The sequence below is a fragment of the Pleurodeles waltl genome, chromosome 7, assembly GCF_031143425.1.
Source record: "Pleurodeles waltl isolate 20211129_DDA chromosome 7, aPleWal1.hap1.20221129, whole genome shotgun sequence".
Lineage (NCBI taxonomy): Eukaryota > Metazoa > Chordata > Amphibia > Caudata > Salamandridae > Pleurodeles > Pleurodeles waltl.
Window position 1 is genome coordinate 720,863,701 of NC_090446.1, and position 21,228 is coordinate 720,884,928.

Genomic DNA, 21,228 nt, shown 5'->3' on the forward strand with positions numbered 1-21,228 from the left:
AAAAGGTACGGGAGACCATGCGAAGGATGCTTATGTGGGTGGCACAATTAGTGCTGAAGGCCCACTAGTAGCATTTAATTTAATTTACAGGCCCTGGGCACATGTAATGCACCTTACTATGGACTTACAAGTAAATTCAATATGCTAATTGAGTATGAGCCAATGTTACCATGTTTTTAGGGAGAGATCACATGCACTTTCACAGTGGTTAGCAGTGGTAAAGTGTCCAAAGTACTAAATCCAGCAAAAAATGAGGTGAGAAAAAAAGAGGAGGAAATGTGACTAGGCAGGTGAGTGGAAGAAGAAAGATACTGCACAAGACAGAAGGCAGAAAGGGAATTGGACAAGATAGGAAGTAGAGAAAATGATTGGATAAGGTAGAGAAGGAATGGAGAAAAAAGAGGGGAGCCCCTAAAGAAGTGGTGCCTATGCGGAGGCTGGGAAAACGCAGATTTTCTATTTAAAAGGCTTCTATGGGTTCTTCCTGTCAGACAAGAAAACAATGAGGAGGAAAATTGATTTGAATATTATGACACAAAAAATTCAAACTCATCCATCATTTGCAAAACCCCAAAATCTAAATAAAATTAAGACAACGAAGAAAACACTTAGCAAGTGTGTTTTCATTCATTTTTATAGCAATACACTAACATACATCTATTCAGTGGCGTTGTGCATGCACTTCTAGTTTTGTAGCCTAATTGTTTTTGGACGAGAATTTATTTTACCAGATTTGCGAATTTAAACAATAGTACATCTTCAATGCTAACAATGCACTGTTAATGAGACTACTCTTCACATCACGGGTTGGCAAATAATTGAATATTCAGTGTTTCTACAGTTGTGTCTAGATACTTTCCAGACAGAGCCTCGGATAGTGCAGTCCTTCGTGATCGGAAACATGAACCACACAACAGCTTAACTAGGGCTTCTCCAAACAAAGCAGGTTGAAATTCAGATTTTTTTGGCCTTTTATGCAATTGTCATGTTGCTAATTTCCATTGTGTTTTTCCCCCATGGATTGTCACCCTGCGATTTGTAATCTCTGCAGTGAAATGTCCCTGGTGCTAAATTGACATAGTGTAAAATAAATATTACATATACCAAATGCATTGGTCCCCTCCCTAGATGAAACGGAGAGTCGTTTGATGCATTTTTCATGTCTTATGTGCTTTTGGGAAAAGCATTCATATAACCCGTTGGGGATAGCTGAAAAATTGTTGGAATAGAAGTAACCTACAAAATGCCCAAAAGGAATCTCAGTGAGGCAGTGAAAATGATATAATGTTGAGAATACAGAGCGCGCTGAAGGGGAGGCAGTGTAATGAGCCCTTTAATCTTCCGGCTTTTAGTTGTGTTCCTTAAGAAGTGATTCTCTCTTCTTAAGCTCTGTCATCATGGCATGGTTCAGAAAGCGTTAGTTCCCCCACAAGAGGGAGTTAAGAAGGCTGCGGAAAATGCTCACAAAGGCGACACATACAAAATTAAAGACTACTTGAGGCGAGAAGGAAAAGGTAAGGACAATTATTTATACAATACATATTCTGAGGTTGAGATTCCTTATGCGCTGTTATTAGAAAAGGACACATTTGAGGAATGGGGTTTCCTGTGTCTGGCTATCTGTAGTTTGGAAGGCAAACAACATAATTTAGAATCTCTCAGAGTGAGATTTACTCTCGAGACAAGAAGCACAAAATGTTTTACCTGTTTTATGCCATGTGCCCCAATCCGACTCCTTTTCAGATCCCAGTAGTTCATAGCTGCACAGCTTTAACGAACTTTCATTTGGATTCAGAAAAAATACCAACACAATATGTGTGCCAAGGTTTACCTTTTTGGAAACCAGATATTTGCACCTAAACCCAAGCATTGTCAATACTTTAAATCACAGTATTATTTTCCCTTAAACAAGATGATGTTGTGTAATGTTACATTTTTATCATTTCCTTTACAGATTATGTAATGTCTAGGTGCGCCATCTCTAGGAAGTGGAAGATGGCAGGAGCAGCTCAGATGGTTTCTGGCTAGGTTTGGTAGACGGGAAATCTGGAGGGAATGTCTTTGACCACAAGCTAGAGGTTATCACTGATAGAGTGCATACTTTTAGCAAAGATTTATGTGCAAATCCTTGTGGTTCAAGCACAGCGGAGAAGCAATATTATGATCCCTTTATCAGAAAAAATGCGTTGTTTGATGATTGTCCCAACTCACTCTACTCATGTCTTTTTAAACTTGCACATTTGCAACACAGGCTCTTGACCCTACAGGGAAGGGATTGTTAGAGAGGAAACATTATTAATAAAATCTGAGTAACCAAAACTTAACACATAACTTGTATTAAAAGGCCAAACTTAGAAAAACGTGTGTTAGAAAAATAAAAGGTGCATGTTTAAAATGTGGTCGACATGGTGTGAGCCACAACAAGTTTTATGTGAAATAATAAAGGTCTGTGAAAATGTGTTTTGCTGAATTATAATTACATGTACTGACAAAAAATTATTATTATTAATGTACTACAAAACTAATAGTTTAAAATGATTAGAAATTTTGTATTTCTTCATATATTAGCATTAGTGAAAAGGCCTACGTTTTAATATTTTTCCAGATGCACAAATGTTGAAATGATACGCTGACTTTACTGAAACGCTTTTAAAAAACTTGTGCATTAGCTGTTCGTTCTGTACTTCTTTGTAATAAATATTGCAACTTTTAACAATGGGCGTTAGTTTCTGGAAGGACGTGATGTTAGCTAAATGTTGCGTTCTGTGCCGCTGTTTTAATAAAAGTTATACTTTTGAGAAAACTGTCGTCCAGAGAGGAGTATGAACGTGACCCTATCTTAAAGAAGGAATGAAGAAAGATACACATGGAAAAAGAACAAAGTCTAATTGGTTGTTTACTATCAAACCTCATAGTCTAGTCCAATAGAAGTTTAGCTAGTAATTTTTGGAACTTTAATTTAGCAAAGCTTTAGGTGATGTAAGTCAGGTTTAGATTCTGTTTAGCTTACGTTCGATCCAGTTCTGCTGGTCAGCTCTTGTCTAGCTACTTATGATTCTAAAAGTTGAGATACCTTCAGCCCAACTTTACAGAACTGTTGCTCTTTTCTATGTTCCTGATGCTGACACCTGAAGACCTGCTGCTCCTGTGCTCCGCTGATGAAGAATCTGGTAGCTGTTTTTTCATTTACAAGAGGTATTACCAATGTGCAGGTTTTTCCCTTTAGAAATCCAACCACATACTTTTGTTAGCGCCACAGTTAGACATTTTCCAAATAATTTTTTGTCTTTTTAATTTTGCCTGTGCAAAGCCCAGCCCCACACATGCTTTTCGAATTAAAGAAGAAGCTAGGATGTCTGGTCCAGTGTTTGATCTGAATGTTTATTAATTGATTATGATTGAATCAACTGCACAACTAATGAAAACTGTTATTTCTCAAGTAATGCTTTTTTTATTCTGCACAATTCTTTTAGATTGTTTAATGTTGATTGCTCTTATAAGATTGATATTATTCAGATGCTTTGGACAGCATGTGTTGTTTCTGTATTGCTATCAATTGGTTTTGCGCATCATATACGTGACCTTAGCATTGTTAATTTAAGGGCAGTAAATGTTTAAACGTTACTAAATTGGTTTGGTGATTCATTGCCACATAGGTCATGGTGTGTATAAATTACTGACTCCTTATTGCAAATTTTGATTGTTTTTGACTATTAGTTCTCATAATTTGATTGATTTGATGATCTCAATACTCCTTTCTGAGTCAAAAGATTAAAGTTGACTTCTGAGGGTAGTAGATGTCACTGCCCTATTACGTGTCACCTTAGCCTAATATTAGGAGGTCACACTCCCACAGAATCTGGTAGCAGAGGATGGTTTTGTCTCAATAGAGAGATTATCCTGATTTTTGAAGATTTGGTTTTGCCAATGCTAGGTTGAATGCAGTTTTGTCTAATTAGGTGAGAAACCATACTGATTGTTGGTTATTTGGTTTTGCCAATGCTTGCTTGGATGAAATGTGCTTTAGATGTGGTTTGGTATGTTCCCAGTGTTCTGGGTGTTGTTTGAGTTAAAAGTAGGGTTTGCGCTTGCAATGCTTTGCCAAATTGCAGGTGAATTGTGATGTGTGAGTAAATAGGGAGTATGCATACTCCAACATAGTTAAGTAGGGAGTTTGCATACTCCAAAGAGGGAGAGTAGGGAAGTTGTCGAACTTCAAATGAATGTGGTGCTTTGTGCTAAAGAATTGCCCATGTGGTTGTTGTTCTGACAGACAATGTGTGGTCTAAGACTCCGGAGTATTGTACAAGTGTATGAGACACTTGTTTTTTGTTGTTTACTTGTTTGCAGTTGGTGTAGTTATATCTCTAGTGTGCGTGCTAGGGGAGTGCTAGTTTGACAGGTACCAAGTGATTCCTGAGTGCAGAAAGTGGGCCTGGTATTAGTCAAGAGTGACATTTGCAGGTAGAATTTGACTTGTGCGTAAGAGAAAACCACAGCCGGTAGAGTTGCTGCTTGAGCAAAGGGCCACAACCAAAATTTCCATACAGCTTCCGAAGTGACTGATCCCTACCTGTACTAAGCAGTAAAGCTGGCTTTTGTTCATATTTTTTGAGTGCTCGCAATATTTTGCAGTTAGTTTTCCTGTGGGAATTGGATTTGAAGGACAAGCTTTGTCAGCCACTGTGTGAGCGAGTGTGACGTCACTGCATCCGCACTGGGATTGGTCAGTTGGTGAAAGAAGCCATGCATGGCATTGATGGGATTGGTGGACAACAATGTACAGCTTCTGGTTGAGAGTAGCAAGCAAAAAGAATCTTGAGACTGAAATACTTCCTGTTCTGAATTTAATTTGTAGTTTAAGCCCCTTTAAAGGTAAAAATGAAATTTTTCAAAGCATTAAAAAGTGCGATAAAAGGAGATGTTTTCATTCCAGTTAGAATAGGAGACATTGCCCCACCAGAAGGTGCACCTGCATACATAGTAATTGAAAAGAAAGGTCCATCAGCATGTATTTGGTTAAAACAGTGGTGCAAAATACAAGAAGAAGGAAGGACGTTTAGCTTTTCCTACTCATGGAAGTTTCAATATGAGTATTTTAGAAAATCTGAGAAGAGTACTTCAAGAGGTATAGCCCCCTCCGGACCCAGCACAATTCGAAGCCTTAGCTATTTGGGAGTTAGTGGCCAGAGAACAAGAGAGACGAATGTGAAAAGCTGACAAAAAACATTGATAAAAGCTAAATGAGATAATGAGCAGATTATGTAGAACAGAAACCATACAAGGTATTGGAATGTTTCCTGCAATTTCACAAAAAAAGAGGTGACCGTGTCAGACCAAAGACAAAGAAAAATAATTGTGTAGTGACTGAGTCGAAGTCAGATGAAGCTAAAAGATCACTGACTTATGATAGTGATTCAGATGATGATGAACTGATAACACAATTATTGAGACAACATCCTCCTCCATATGCAGCAGAAAAGGCAAATCAAAGTGATGGTGATAGTCTAAGTGCACCTCTGGTTGTAGCAACACAGAGTCAAGTACAGGTCACAACTAATATTCCTGCTATTACAGTAACTCAGACTCCTGTGATTCAAAGTGTGATCCTGTGATTTAGTCTGCAATATATTCTACATTCCTGTTGTTAGTTCTGCACCAAGTATTATAGTACTGGTGGCACCACAGATTATTCAGAAACCAATGATGGTCCATGTGGAGTCTACACCTAATCCAGTAACTCCTGTGTTGTTAGTCAAGCTCAGACAATGTCAAGGTATACTCCAGTAACAATATCGCAGTCAAGTTCTTCAGTATTTACAGGTCGGAGTTCTGGAATGATTTATTCAAGAAATCAGAATACTCCATCAAGTCCAGAAGCATTAACAGTTCCTGTTACAATTGGTCCAGTTGTTCTATTATATGCACAGGGAAATACTGAGAGCAGTATGCAGAATCCTAATTTAGTTAATGCTGCAATGTTTTACCTTTTCACTCAAATTCAGAAATGGAGAAGCTCAATGCTGCTGCGGGAGTTATGTCTCCAATGAATCAGGCTTTTGCAAAACAGGTCCGCTTATAGACTTAAGTTATTCTAGGATTTTACAAAGTTTTTAGACACCAAATCCAAATCCAAATTCAGTTCTAGTGACATCGGAAAGGGTGATGGGCCTGCCATGTAATACTTTATTTTGTGTGCCTAGTGTGAATAATAATGTTTCATTACAAGGCTTGACAACTCAGCAATTAACAGAATGGTTGGAGTGAGTGGAACATCAGCAATAAAAACAGTTTCTGAAGGGGAAATGACACTGAATCTGACAAGATTAAAATTTGAATTAAATGAAATGATTGCGGGAACACTTGAATTAAATAGAATTGACTTGTATATTGAAGATGAAATAAGTTTCATGTGTAATTATGTCACAGACAGAGCAGGATTGGCACATCAGAAATTGTCAGAACTTGTAGAAAAATGTGAAGTGGATATTGAGAAATCCAAACCATAAAAGAAGAGTTACAGAGTAGAATTTGATTCCAAAGATATTGCAAACATGAGATCGCCGGGAATGAAAATTCATATTAGAGAATTAATCCAAAGTATTCAAAACTGGGGAGCATTAGATAAATGGGAAGGCAGATGGGTAAATACAAGAGAGCAGAAGAACAGAGAGTCTGTGACTTCAAACTCTACTAACACTCAGCAGACTGATTGTCCAGTAAAAGTGTTATCAAAGAGAGAACTTCTGGAAGGAATTATGCTGATGTTCCTTGGAGGAGAAGTGATATTTTATCATTCACAAATGATTACCCAAGACTGAAAGAGAAACCAGTGGAATGGTATCAGCAGACAGACAGGTTTGTGAGACTTGCTAAATAATTGTGGAAGAATCTAAATATTCTTTTAGAAATAGTGGCCCCCAGCGGATTTATGGATTGAATGCAAAAGGAGTGTTGACTGTCCAACAAGAGAACCTCCGCAAGATCAAGTTATAGGTGCACTGTCTCCTGAAGGGAATGAAAAGCTATTACAAAGTGTTTGAATTTTTGAAAACGAAAAATTCTCCTAAAGATATTGATTGACAGAGCATTGATAGGCTTAGCTCAGGAAGCAAAGGAGTAAATACATGCATGTTATGAAAGATTGTTGCATGCATTCAAGCATTATAGTGGGACAGAAACAATTGAGCCCAAAGACATCATTAATTTCGTGTTCAGGTTTGTGCAGGGGTTGAGACCCAAGATTGGTAATATGCTTCAGAGTCATTTAATTTGCTGGCAAGCAAAACCAGTTGATGAAGTATTGCAGTTTGCAAAATATTGCAGTGACAAAATTGACATGAAACAGAAAAGATTGAAAGCAATGGCAATGGTGATGCAGATTAGAGCAGCAGTGAATTCCATAACAACAGGGAAACATGCAAGTGATTCAGGGTCAGCGACAGGCGAGAGGAAGAGGATTTGGTGGTGTTGGAAATAGAAAACATGTTGATCTGAATACTAATGTTAATGTAGGTGATATGCAGACAATGAAGAAAATGTTACCTTGTCATGCATGTGGGGGTCTTGGACACTGGAGGCGGGAATATCCTATGATGGTACAGTAAGATGTTGTGTAAATGAATGAACATAATATTTTTCCAAATTTGAGAGAATTGAGACATTGGAATCCAATTGTAAATATCGAGAATATGAAAAATCAATTGCAGATTCCGCAAGTGCAAATTCCCCAGCAGCAAGTGCCACGTTTTCAGCTACCTCAACAGCAAATACAACAACAGATGCAAATTATGCCACAGCAGAAGCAAATGCAAATACCTCAAGCCCCAATAGCACAGCAGCAGGTAAAGGTTCCTTCTAAAACATGGGTCAAATGTTTAACCAAAACAGTCAACCACTGATTGCACAGTTCCCGTTACACAGTGAGGATGAATTAAGAGATATAATTGTGAGTGAGAGTTCGGAAATCATTCTGTAGCAGATTTTTTAGCTACATTTGAACCAGTTGCTGCCGCTCTACCAGGCTCCCTGAAACAGATTCCGTGGTGGGTGTGATTCTTGCCCAACGTGAGAGCATTGTGATGGGATATCCTTTAACTGTTCTGGTCCCTCACTCAGTTAAGGTCTTGCTTACCAGGACCAACGCACAATATGTGACAAATACTCGGTTGACTCGCTACGAGTCACTGATTTTAGGGTCCCCAAATTTTACCCTGAGAAGGTATGGAGTACTTAATCCTGCAACCTTGCTACCTAAAGATACTGCTGGATCTGAAAATGTAAATAAAATGAAACATTACTGCCTGAATGTTACTGAATTGTGTACCAAACCCAGACCTGATATTTAGGATGCTCCAGTAGATAAAAATAATCAAATAATTTTTGCTAATGGTTCCTGTCTAAGAGACAATGTGGAAACCTTGAGAGCTGGTTATACCGTGTGCACCATCTCCGGTGTTCATGAAGCTTCATGGCTTCAAGGAGTATTTTATGCATAAGTGGCCGAATTGGTGGCTCCTACTAAAGCATGCTGTATTTCATTACAGCTTAAAATTATGATTTTTACAGACAGCCAATATGGATTTAGTGTTGCACATGAGTTTGGGCAGTTGTGGTCCCAGAGAGGATCCATGACTTCTATTTCCCCATAAGAAATGGGGACGGGATTCATTAATTGTTAGAAACTTTACAATTACCTGAGAAAGTTGCAGTTGCGAAATGTACTGCACATTGAAATTCTAATGATTTTATCTCAATGGGTAATGCATATGCTGATCAGATTGCTAGATATTGTGCACTTAATTGTTCCCCTTTCAGTGAAGAGTGGAAAAATGTAGGAAATATTAATGAGACAAGTCAAAGTTTTCTGTTGACAATGGTTGATATTTTGGAAGAAATTATAAAATGGGAAGATGAGGTTCCAGGTGATGAAAAAGGAAACTGGATAAAACTGGGTTGTAATCAAAGATAAATTGAGGACATTTGAGTTTCAAATGAAGGACAGGTGGTCTTGCCAAACTGTTTACTGACACATGGTCAAACTAAAATTGGCAGAGATGCGATGATTTGGACATTTCAACAATCTTGGTTCAATCCCAAACTTAGACAGGTTGCAGAAGCAATTTGCCACAGGTGCATTTTATGTCAGCAAGTAAAGTGGGAAAGAAAACTGCTGTCAATTCGAGTCACATAGGAAGACCAGATGGTCCATTTAACAGAATGCAGATGGATTTCTATGAAGTGCCTGTGTGTGATAGTCTGAGGTATGTGTTGGTGATTGTCTGTATATTTAGTCACTGGATTGAAACCTAACCTACATGTAGAAATTAGAGCCTCTCTGTAGTAAAGCTGTTACCTAGAAAGTAGATCCCAAAATTTGGTTTTCCAGCCTCTTTAGAATCAGATAGAGGAAGTCACTTCACTGAAAGCTCGATTGGCAAAAATGTGGACATCTACTTCTCTGAAATGGCCTGATGCTTTACCCATGGTTCTGATGAGCATGTGAAGTACACCTGACAGAAAGACTGGTCTTTCACCACATGAAATACTAATGGGCAGCCCAATGAGATTGCCAGCTGTTCCTGCAAATGCACTTGTAAGCATAACGGATGACTTGGTGCTGGATTACTGCAAGGGTCTAGCTGATGTTGTTTGTACTTTCTCACCAGGTGAAAGCTACAGCCGTGCCATCATCCCATGACCGGTGTCACAATCTTCGGGCTGGGGATTGGGTTGTCATGAAGAAACACATGCAGGATACTTGCTTGGAGCATAGGTAGAAGGGGCCTTTCCAGGTTATCTTAGTAAAAACAACTACAGTGAACTGTGCTAGAATTCCAATCTGGATCCATTCCAGCCACACATGTAAAGTGCCATATCATTTGGATGATGAAGATCTAGTGTTCTTGAGAGCATCAGCAGAAACTGAACAGTCTCAAGAAGAACAAGTGTCAAAAACAAAGCAAGAGACTGCAGAAGTAAAGACAGTGCAAACTGGTGAGGATTCAGATCCAAGTACTGCTCTGAAAGATGAAATTGAGGAAGATCCTGATAGCCCTTCTATCAGCAGAAATAGAAGTGGATGTAGAAGGAGAATTGAGCCTGAGCTGGAGGACTCTCCCAGAAGCAGGCGAAAAGAGATAAAGCAAATCTTGTTTCCTGAAGAAACCGAAAGTGGAGTTGAGCTGAATCAAAGTTCTTCAGATTTTAATCCTCCTGAAGTGGCTGATGGTGCAAGTGAAGTAAGTCGAAGTCAAAGAAGAGCTTGTCAAAGTCATGCTGAACCAAGAATAATTATACATCAGTGCCATCACTGTCTAGAAAAACTGTGAAAGGAGATGCATGGCCTTCTTGGCATGCAACTGAAAGAGTACCTGATGTGTTGTCGAACATAAATAAGGAAACAGGAACAACAGAAGGAACAGATCTGCGTGAAGTAGAAAGAAATGCAAGTTGAAAATCAAAAAGAAAGAGAGTAGCTAGCTGAAGATAATCAGTTCCTGAATGGGTGTCGGTTACAGCTGCTGAGTGGGAACACAAGTTTATTACCTTTTGTTTTGACTGTGAGAATTCAATTCAACATTTTAGAACTTGAAATCATAATTGAGCTGAGTTTTGAAATTGAATTGTTAACTGACCAAAAAAGACATTATACACTGGAAGTCGTAGTTAGTGATCAACAGATTGTGATGGACCAAGAGCCATTTAAAACTGACTTTAACAAAGATGCTAAACAGATTTTGACAACTTCTGGAGAGCCTGAAAGCTGCTGTAAATAACCGCAAAGAAAACCGAAGATTATTTTTGATTTTTATTGTGGTTGCATAATTAAGTCTATACTTTTCTTTTCTTCCACTTTTTGATTCTTTACAGGCCATGAATACCAATCACAATAGAAACAGTGGGTGCAAGGATGGGTGTGTTGGATTAGCAGTTGTATGTGTGTTGATAAGCTTGTAATTGATTGTAAGCATGAGTGTTTCTGATAAGGTTCAAACTACTTAAACGCCTTCTCCAATACAAGAGACTACTAAACTTTCTGAGTTTTATAAAAAGAGCTACTTACACTTTGACACTTCACAAGGAGCTCTTTCTTCCAATGTTTTCTATTGTTTGCTGTATGAATATGCTGAGACTATGGATGTGAGAGGATGTTATGTGTGTACACAAATTCCTTCAGTGCAAGAAGGGATTACATATCATAGTTTACCACTAATTTATGGGATTTGTTGTAGTCTTCTATTAACAAAGTTTTATAATCAGAAATACATGCAATATTTTTACTCAAATTTTGACCTAGTCTTTTCTTTTGTTCCAGTTAACCAACACTTAAGTTGTACAAATACATAGTAGGAGGTTTCTTTGAACCTATACTGATATTTGATACAGCCTATGCTCACAGACATTACCTGACATGTATGCTTTCAACAACTGAGAAACGTTTCATGAATCAGGCTGAAGATAGAAAAAAGGCAATGAAGGAGAAAATAGAGAAGGGTTTAGTAAAACGCAATTATAAGAATGATCATGCATATAGTGTGGCGAACATTCAAGGAAAGCTTGCTTTAGATTATCAGCATGTAGACAAGCTTTGTATATACAGGTCTCAATCCAGAACTGATACTAAGTCTGTGGGAATGAGTGAATGCAGACATGTATTTCTATTTAGGGATATATGGGACTTTATACTAAATGGACAAGATCCTGTGAATCCTCGAGTAGATCATATTTGCAGAAGAAATGCCTATTATTGTCTCCCTAGAGGTTGGTATGGGGCTTGTTACCGGGGAGTGGTTTGCCCTAAAATGTACCAGAATGACAACATAAATGATACCCATTAGAACCTAAGACCAAGATCAAAACAAGCAAGTTATTAAAAAATTATTGGGGATATATTTGGAGCAACTATTCCTTCTGTAGGAGTTCTTCTGAATGACATGAAGATTAGAAAACTATCAACCATTGTGGACAAAATGTTAACAGATTTTTCTGGGGCAATAATTCACAGGGACACAGAAATGGCCATGGTACATTCAATGGTTCTTCAGAACCATCTTGCATTAGACATCTTTTTAGCAAAAGAAGGCAGAGTCTGTTGGATGAACAAGACACAACATTGTTGCACTTTTATTTCAGACAACAATAAAGAGATTAGGAGCTACATTAACAATTTGACAACTTTGAATTCTACTTAAAATACCTGAAACAACCAAGTGTGTGGAAAAATATAGGCAAAAGTTTTACTAAAATGGGAACTTGGTTGGGAAATCTTGGTCAGGGTGTTGTGAGAATGATACTGAAACCATTAATAATAGTGGTTGTGTGTCTCATTTGTATAATTGGATTTTACAAACTGCATAGATTCATACAAATACAAAGGATGAAAAATAAATAGATGAGGAAAGAAATAGAAATGGAAAAGGCAAGAAGCATATACTTTCATGATTTGAGAAATTTTGAAGAATGGAGAAAGCCTAAATGTTGATATACTAAACTAACTAAATTTTGAATTGTCTCATTAGTATATGTTCTTTTGTTACGGCATACATGGCCATAAGAGGAGAGATTGTTAGAGAGCAAAAATTATTATTAAAATATGAGTAACCAACTCTTAACACATAACATGTATTAAAAGGCCAAACGTAGAAAAAAGTATGTTAGAAAAATAAAAGGTACATGTTTGAAATGTGGTCAACATGGTGTCTGCCACCACGAGTTTCCTGTGAAATAATAAACGTCTGTGAAAATGTGTGTAGGAGGCTGGCCTGGTGTGTGGTGGGTACCCAAGGTACTTACACCTTATATCAGGTCCAGGTAACCCTTATTAGTGTAGTGTAGTCAGAGTCTAGAAGCCAGGCTCTCTAGAGGTAGCTGTGGATGAGCAACCAAGGCTTATCTAGGAGACATGCAAAGCTCATGCAATATCACTGTAGTCACACCCAGTACTTAGACACAAGAAAGAAAACACTCAGTGTTACAAAAAGTAAGGTACTTTATTTTGGTGACAAGTTAAATACACTGGTATGCAGAAATAGGCATTAAACAGTTAGAAATCGGTGCAATATAGTGAAAATCACAATAGAGAATAATGACCCTAGGGGGAGCACAAACCATAAACTATAAAAATAGAATAGAGTCAGTACCCCACCTAGGTAGGAGGTGTGTGCAGAGGGGATCTGGGAGCACTAGCTGGGAGCACTAAGGTAAGTACCACAATACCCCCCAGCGACCAGGAAAGCAGGAGTAAATAACTGTAAATTCCGCAGAATACCCACTTGGAAGAAAAGAAGAATAAGGCAAAGCCCAGAAGAGACTGCAAGAAACTAACAGGTGATTCCTGGACAAGAGGACCTGTGGAAGATGGGGACCAAGTCCAACAAGAACAGCGGAGTTCAGGAAGGGCAGGAGCGTCTACCCACCAGACTGAAAGTGCAAGAGATGAGTTGACGGTGATGAAGGAGAGTCAGCACTACACCCAAGAAGACAGAGTTGAGTTCCTGGAGGATGCAGGTGATGTCCCATGCTAGAAGTAGGATTGCAGTCAGTTTTGCGTTACCTGCCTACACTGGCCACTCAGATGCTCCCAGAGTTCCCTGCCAACCTTGAATCCAAGATGGCAAAACCCAGGGACCCTCTGGGGGAGCTCTGAGTACCACCACTGGGGTGGTGATGGACAGGTGAGTGGTAACTCCCCTTTCCTTTGTCCAGTTTCACTCCAAAGAAGGGACTGGGGGTCCCTGAACCAGTGTAAACTTGTTTATGCAAGGAGGGCACAAAATGGGCCTTTCAAAGCATTACCAGTGGCTTGGGGAAGCTACCCCTCCCAAGCCTGTAACACCTATTTCCAAAGGAAGAGGGTGTAAAACCCCTCTCCCAAAGGAAATCCTTTGTTCTACCTTCCTGGGCTTGAGTTGTTCAAGCAACAGGAGGGCAGAAACCTGTCTGTGAGGTGGTAGGTGCTTGGGTTGCCTGAAAAAACCTCAGAAGGCTGTAATGGCAATACTGGGGTCCTCTAAAGAGCCCCAGAGTGCATGGAATAATACAACCAATGCATTCCAACATGTTTGATTACAAACATACCTATGTTCAGAGTTACCATTAGGTAGCTGGACATAGGTATTGACCTATGTCCAGTATACACGTTGAATGGTGTCCCAACACTCACTGAGTCCGGGAAAATGGGCCTGGAGTTTGTGTGGGCACCTCTGGTAGTGCAGGGGTGCCCTCACACACAGGTACTTTGCACCCTGCCCTCTGGGTTAGAAGACCTGTCATAGTGGTGCCTTATAAGTGACCTGGTGCAGTGAAAATTGGCAGTGAAAGGGTGCTTGCAACTTTTCACACAGGCTGCCATGGCATCCCTGCAGAACCCTTTGCTTGGGCACCCTATGTGTGGCCAAATATATGCTGCACCCCATAGGGATCCCCCAACCTAGGTACCACATACTAGGGACTTACAGTGGGGCACTAGTGTGCCAATTGTGGGATGAAATACAGAGTCCTGGGAGAGAGCAAAATCACTAGGGTCCAGGTTAGCAGGATACCGGTAAACACAGTCAAACACACTGACATCAGGCAGAAAAAGAGTGTAATCATACCAAGAAAGGGGGTACTTTCCTACAATGTGTTTTGATGAATTATAATTACATGTACTGACATTATTATTTCATCATATATTAGCGTTAGTAAAAAAGCCTATGCATTAGTATTTTTCCAGAAGCACAATGTTGAAATGTTATGCTGACTTTGCTGAAACACTTTTGAAAACATTGCTCATTAGCTGTTGTTCTGTACTTCCCTGTGATAAATATTGCAAGTGTTAACAACGAGGTTCAGATTCTGGAAGGAAAAAATGTTAGCTAAATGTTGTGTTCTGTACTGCTGTTTTTACAAAGTTATATCTTTGAGGAAACTGTTATCCAGAGAGGAATGTGAGAGTGATCCTACCTTAAAGAAGGAATGAAGGAAGATACAAATGGAAAAGGAACAAAGTCTAATTGATTTTTCACTATCAAACCTTATAGTCTTCTCCAATAGAAGCCTAGCTAGTGATTCTTGGGACTTTAATTTAACAAAGCTTTAGGTGATGTAAGTTAGGTTTAGATTCTGTTTCGTTTCCTTTCGGTTCAGTTCTGCTGTTCAGCTCTTGTATAGCTACTTATGACTCTAACAGTTCAAATACCTTAAGCCCAACATTACCAAACTCTTGCCCTTTCCTATGTTCCTGATGCTGACTGCTGAAGACCTGCTGCTCCTGTGCTCTGCTGATGAAGGATCTGCTGGCTGCTTTCTCATTTACTAGAAGTACAACCAATGTGCATTTGTTTTTCCTTTGCAGATTTTTCCCTTTTTGAAATCTAACTGCATGTTGTTGTTAACACCATAGTTAGATATATTCCAAGTTAATTTTGTCTTATTTTTTATTTTGCATGTGCAAAGCCGAGCCCCACACATGCTTTTCGAATTACAGTACTAGCTAGGATATCTGACCCAATATTTCATCTGAATGTTTATGAATTATGATTGATTCAACTGCTTAACTAATAAAAACTGCTGTTATGTTTCAAATAATTCTGTTGTTATTCTGCATAATTCTTTTGAGGCGTAAAATTTTGATTGCTCTTATAAGATTGAGATTCTTCAGATGCTTTGGACCGTCTGTGTTGTTTCTGTATTGCTATCATTTGGTTTTGTGTGACATTTACATGCCCTTAGCATTGTTAATTTAAGGGCAATACTCGTTTAAACTTTACTAAATTGGTGTGGTGATTCATGGCCACATAGGTCATGGTTTGTATAAATTACTGGCTCCTCATTGCATATTTTGATTGTTTATGGATGTTAGTTCTCATTATTTGATTTGATGATTCATTACTCCTAACTGAGTCAAAAGGTTCAAGTCGACCTCTGAGGTAGTTGATGTCACGTTGGCCTAATTTTAGGAGATCACACGCCCACAGGATCACAGCTAAGTGTAAGCTCTTTATATATCTGTGAGGCTGGCAGCCAAAGTTTAATTGTAAAAGGCTGGTCACTGGTTTTGTAGTGGGCCTTGTGATTGGGAATGGTGTGACATCAATGTTGCAGTTGTTAGTGTAGCTGAAATAGTAGAACATCTGACCCCCCCACCCTTAGCCCATTTTGGCCCCAGGGACCCCATCCCCTGAGGCCCACATTGAGGCACTCAGTATGCATCTTGCTGGGGGCTGCATGAGAGCCCCATGCAGGACCCTTCCCCTTAAAAAATACAGTGGACAATGAGGGATGGGGCCCTTAGGGCTGAAAGAGGCCTCGGTATGGGGGCCATGCGTCCTCCTTCCCTTCAAAATAATTGCTAGCCATGGGGATGGAGGTATGTTGTAAATAAACAGGCATGCAGGAGATATGCATACATCCCTCCAACAAATGTCAGTTAGCAGGTTGATGTGTAGAAAGCTGGCAAATCGTTGCCAAAATTGTAAATAATAAGGTTCCCCCACTGAGGTAAAATCTTTGTTGGCTTCTTTATTCAACCTGCCAAATGTGACCTGACCTCACCAACTTTCGCTGCAACTGCAGCAACTTCAAACAATGCATTCCAATGGACTTCGAGAACCCCATTACATCATGAATATGATAGGGTCTCTGAGACTGAAAACAGCCTTGGGAGGAGGGTTGTATGCCCCCCTCCACTTAAGAATAACTGTGGGCACCCAGGGATAGGGTTTGGGTGTACCCCTCTCCCATTATTAAATACTTCAGGCCTTGTGGATGAGGTCCCCAAGGCCAAAAAATACCTGGTAAGGGGGCCATGCACTTCCATTCCCAAATAAAAATAATCATTGCATCATCCCCTGTGCCCTGGTCCACCCCAATGATTTTAGATAAGAAAGACGGGAGTCCATGCGTCTTTTTTTATTTTGTTGTGGGTTTGGGGATCCTCACAGACAAATCCACTGTAAATAAAAGTGTGGGTTTAAAGGATCCCCCCGGTGTGTCAGGGCTGAGGGAGGTATGGAGTATGTTTTGGGGAGGCAGCGGGCAGCCCCCCTCCCTATGCCTCCATGAGGTCCAAGGGACCCCATCCCCAGGGACCAATAACTTAATTAAGGGGAAGGGGGGCTCTTGCGGATCGGGATATAGACAGTGTCCTCAGGGGCTGGGGGCCTCAGGACACTGTCACAGAGCCAGCCCAGAACACTGCTCCTTCAAGGGGTACCCCATAATGCCCTGTGAGGGTTATTTTTATATATTTTGTTTCTAGTGAAGTCCCTTGAAGGGAAAGGAACATCAGCATTTTTGTAAATGTTGTGGGGGGCTGTACAGACTTTTGCAGCCCCCCCAAAACCAATAGAAAACAAAACAATAATTCATTGGTTCATTGAAACCATGACCTCAGAAGAAAATACCAAATACTAAAAGATATTTCCAAGGCTTGAGATTTTGTTCCACAGCTGGGATTGCATTGTCACCTAGGGACTGTCTGTATTTTATATGTTGCAAATGTATCACTCCTCTGCCTTTTTGGCTAAGGTCAAGTAAAGCATCTGTTCTTATCATAGTGAAATCACTGTTCAGTGGGAGTTATTTTAATGTTTACTGGCTCTACGACCTTTACTTGAAGGCAAAATACATTTGTATTGTGTATGCAAATGTATGTAATTTAACCTGCTAAGGCCCACTCATCTCTACACAGAGAAAGAGGAAAGACACCAGCTTGCTGGTGTCATTTTGCTCACTATGGGCACAAAATAGAAACCCCAAGGACTGCATGGTCAGCTATTAGAGCTCGGAAATGTTGCACTCCCTACTGATCCTACTGATCCCTACCTTTCCTGGTGTTTGGATGACTAATGCTGGAGGATGAACCCCCCCAACATCCTTCACAGGCCTGTCACCACTCCGACCTCTGGTGAGGGGACCCATGGTCAGGTGATAACACCTATAACACTCACTGCAGCTCTTAGCAGTGACTGTACAATGTTTCTTGTACTGCAAGCAATTGATGTCTGTTTGTGTGCACAGGATAGGTAATACCCACAGGCATACCAGTAACCCCAAGGCAAACCCACAGAAAACCCAACAGCCACACAGTGTAACCTATGCTACTACTGTAGAAGATATGGACACTAGAGTCCTGATAACCAACCAAGAAGAGGGCATCCAGAAGCTCAACACTGACCTCCTTAGGGTGCGCAGCAAGGTTGTTAGTAAGGCGAATCTCCTCAAATGAAAGACCAGCACATGGAAGGCTGATGAACAGAAGGCATTAGGGCCAAAACAGGGGAAACGTGATAACCCCACAGCTGCCAAATCAGGGGGCGAGGAGAAGCCTGAGGTATAGACCAGACAAAGGACAACCCCTGAACCCTTCAGTGGATACAACCTCACCTGTAGGTAAGCCCAGGTCATGTGCTCAGAGGTTTAAGATAAGATTGGACCCACGGTAGATAGGGACATTTTTCTAGATAAGGTCATCAAGCCAGCGGGGATCCCAGTGAAGGAGGTGCTGAGCTGCCAAGCTTCACCATCAGGATGGATTTTTCTCTTGAGCTTCATCACCCAAGCCCACTACAGAAAGTACTGGGAGTTCTTCCAAGGGAAGAAAGAGGAAAAGCCATATAACAGTTTCAACTTAACAGCAGGATAGGAGCCAACACCCATTCACCTCCCCAACGGTAAAGCCTGGGCAAAGCTCCATAGTTGCCGTCCACTTCTCTGACAAGAGAGCAGCCAGTTTTGAGGGGGAACATAAACGGAAGTTCCCCGCTGGTTCTGGATCATGGAAGCTGAACTGCTCATTGCTAGAAAATTAGTTTATGACAAACCTCTGAGTCCTCTATGTAGAGTGGAGGGGCATGAACGACTTCTTTCACTCTGCTGGTGAGTGGTGGGAATGCATGAAGGGGAAGGTTCCGGAACTACTTCCAGGATGCAAGTAGAGCTGCTGCACAGGAAAAGAATAGTGAATTCAGGAGTCTGCAAAGCAGACTGCAGCAACTGTATGAACTCGATCTCAGGGAATGGGACGTGGATGATGACCTGGATGAAACCTGAAAGGGGCTCACAGAGCACTTCTGGGAAGAATCTAGGAGCATCATCATCCTGACCAGAACTGAAAACCTTGAGACGGATGAAAAACGTAACTTGTTCTTCCTCAAGAAAGTTCAATTGGCACACACCCCTCTGGTTGAGTTTCATGGTGAACTTTACTCACCAAAGTTGTCAGAGAGATCCCAAGTGAAACATTTCCTGGAGAACCTCTCAAAGACACTGAGGGACATTTTATACTTTTTGATGCAAAACTTCACTAATGCAGTTTTGCACCAAAACGTTTAGCAAAGGCTTGCGCCATTCCTGAGTACCAGTTGGGTACCATATTTATGGAATGGCGCAAGCTAGTACAAAGGGTGGGCTAGCATAAAAAAAATGACGTTAGCTGGATGGGACTGGCGGAATGGGAGAAGGGTGTTTTGCACCAATAAAATTGGCGTTAGGCTGGTTAGAGGCAAAATAAATGCCTCTAACCATTCCAGCATCATTTTCTGATACAAAACCATCCACACCACATGATTCCTGTCTTAGAAGAGACAGGAGTCATGCCCAAGACCCCAGTGGCCAGCACAGGGGACCAGTGTCTCCTGAGTATGGCCATTTCACCCTGTGCCATGCAGGGGGACCCACGTTGGGCCCCCAATGGCACTTTAATTTTAAAAAGAAATTACTTACCCACACTTCCCCTACTTACCTGGGACGGGGTCCCCTTCCTCCAGCGTCCCTCTGGTGTGGGTGGGGGTGTCACTGGGGCTTGAGGAGGGTACCTGTGGACTCATTCCATGGTGTTTAACCATGGAAATGGGTCCACAGGTCCCCTAATCCCTGGTCTGACCCAGGCGTTAAATAATGGTGCAAAGCAAGCTTTGCACCATTATTTCACCACTCCTCCCACCCATGCATCATTTTAGCACTGGGGGATAAATATGAGGCTATGGGTCAGCACCATTTTTTAAGATGGAAATGCCTACCTTGCATCTCATTGAGGCAAGGTAGGTTCACACATCTAAAAAATGGTACAAACTCCACTATTTTGAAGTTAGACATGTCTAATGTCAAAATATAAATATGGAGTTAGTTTTGCGCCAAATTTGCATCAATAAAATGATGCAAATTTGGCACAAATGGAGTATAACTATGCCCCTGAGTCCAAAAGAGGGTCTGAACATACCCTTCCCCCTGGAAGAGCTGCACTTGGCCGCAACGACCTCCACAAGAGGCTAGACCCCTGTAAGTAATGCTCTCCCAGTGGAACTCTATGTTGAACTGTGGGACCTGATTGGGCCAGACTGGCTGGACCTCTATGAGGAAACGGTGGGCAAGGGCAGTATGCCACAATCCCTGCATGAAGGCATGATAATGCTTTTGTACAAGCAGAGGGAAGAGAGAGAGGACCTCAAGAACTGGAGGCCCATCTTGCTCCCCAATGTGGACTACAAAATCCTAGCGAAGGCAATGGCCAATCGCCTAAAGCAAGTGATAACAAAGTTAGTTCACCCTGACCAATCTTGTGGGATACCTGTTCGAATTCTTTTGTGACTTGGTAACCACAAGGTATAGAGATATCTGTAGCATGGCATTTGTTAATGGATGGAAAACCGACCCCTTCCCTATCCTGTCGGGTGTTAGGCAGTGCTGTACACTCTCACATCTTCTGTTCATTTGTGTTATAGAGTTCCTCTCCAAACACATCTGGCAGAACAGAAACATCAGTGGAGTGACAGTGCCAGGAAGCAATGGGATGGGCGAAGTGAAGTGCTCCCTCTACATGGATGACTTCTTGGTATTCTGGGAGCACGGGTGCTTCATGAAGAACTAGAGAAGACTTGTATCAAGTTTGGAAATGCGTCAGAAGCCTAGATCAACAGCGCCAAGTAAGAAACCCTACTGTTCAGCCACTGGGCCCCAGCAAAAGACCCACTGCCTTTCCCTACCAAGGAAGATTTCCTGAAGATCCTTGGATCCTGGTTCAGCAGAGAAGGTGCAGTGGAGAAGTTATGGAGAGAGAGACTGGTGAAGACAAGACAGAATGTGGGCTCTGAAGTTTCCGGATGCTGACAATCGAAGGGAAGTCTTTGGTCCTGGGGACCGACAACCTGCCAGTGCTTCAGTACATCACTCAAGTGTGGCCAGTACAGCCTTGAACAGCCAAGGCCATCACAAGAATGATCTTCTGCTTTATGTTGAACTTCAATA

General features: G+C 40.9%; 1 pseudogene; it reads left to right on the plus strand.

Moving 5' to 3' along the window:
• The first annotated feature begins 17,485 nt into the window (after positions 1-17,485).
• On the plus strand, positions 17,486-17,645 carry LOC138247568 (U2 spliceosomal RNA; annotated as a pseudogene).
• The last annotated feature ends 3,583 nt before the right edge of the window (positions 17,646-21,228 follow it).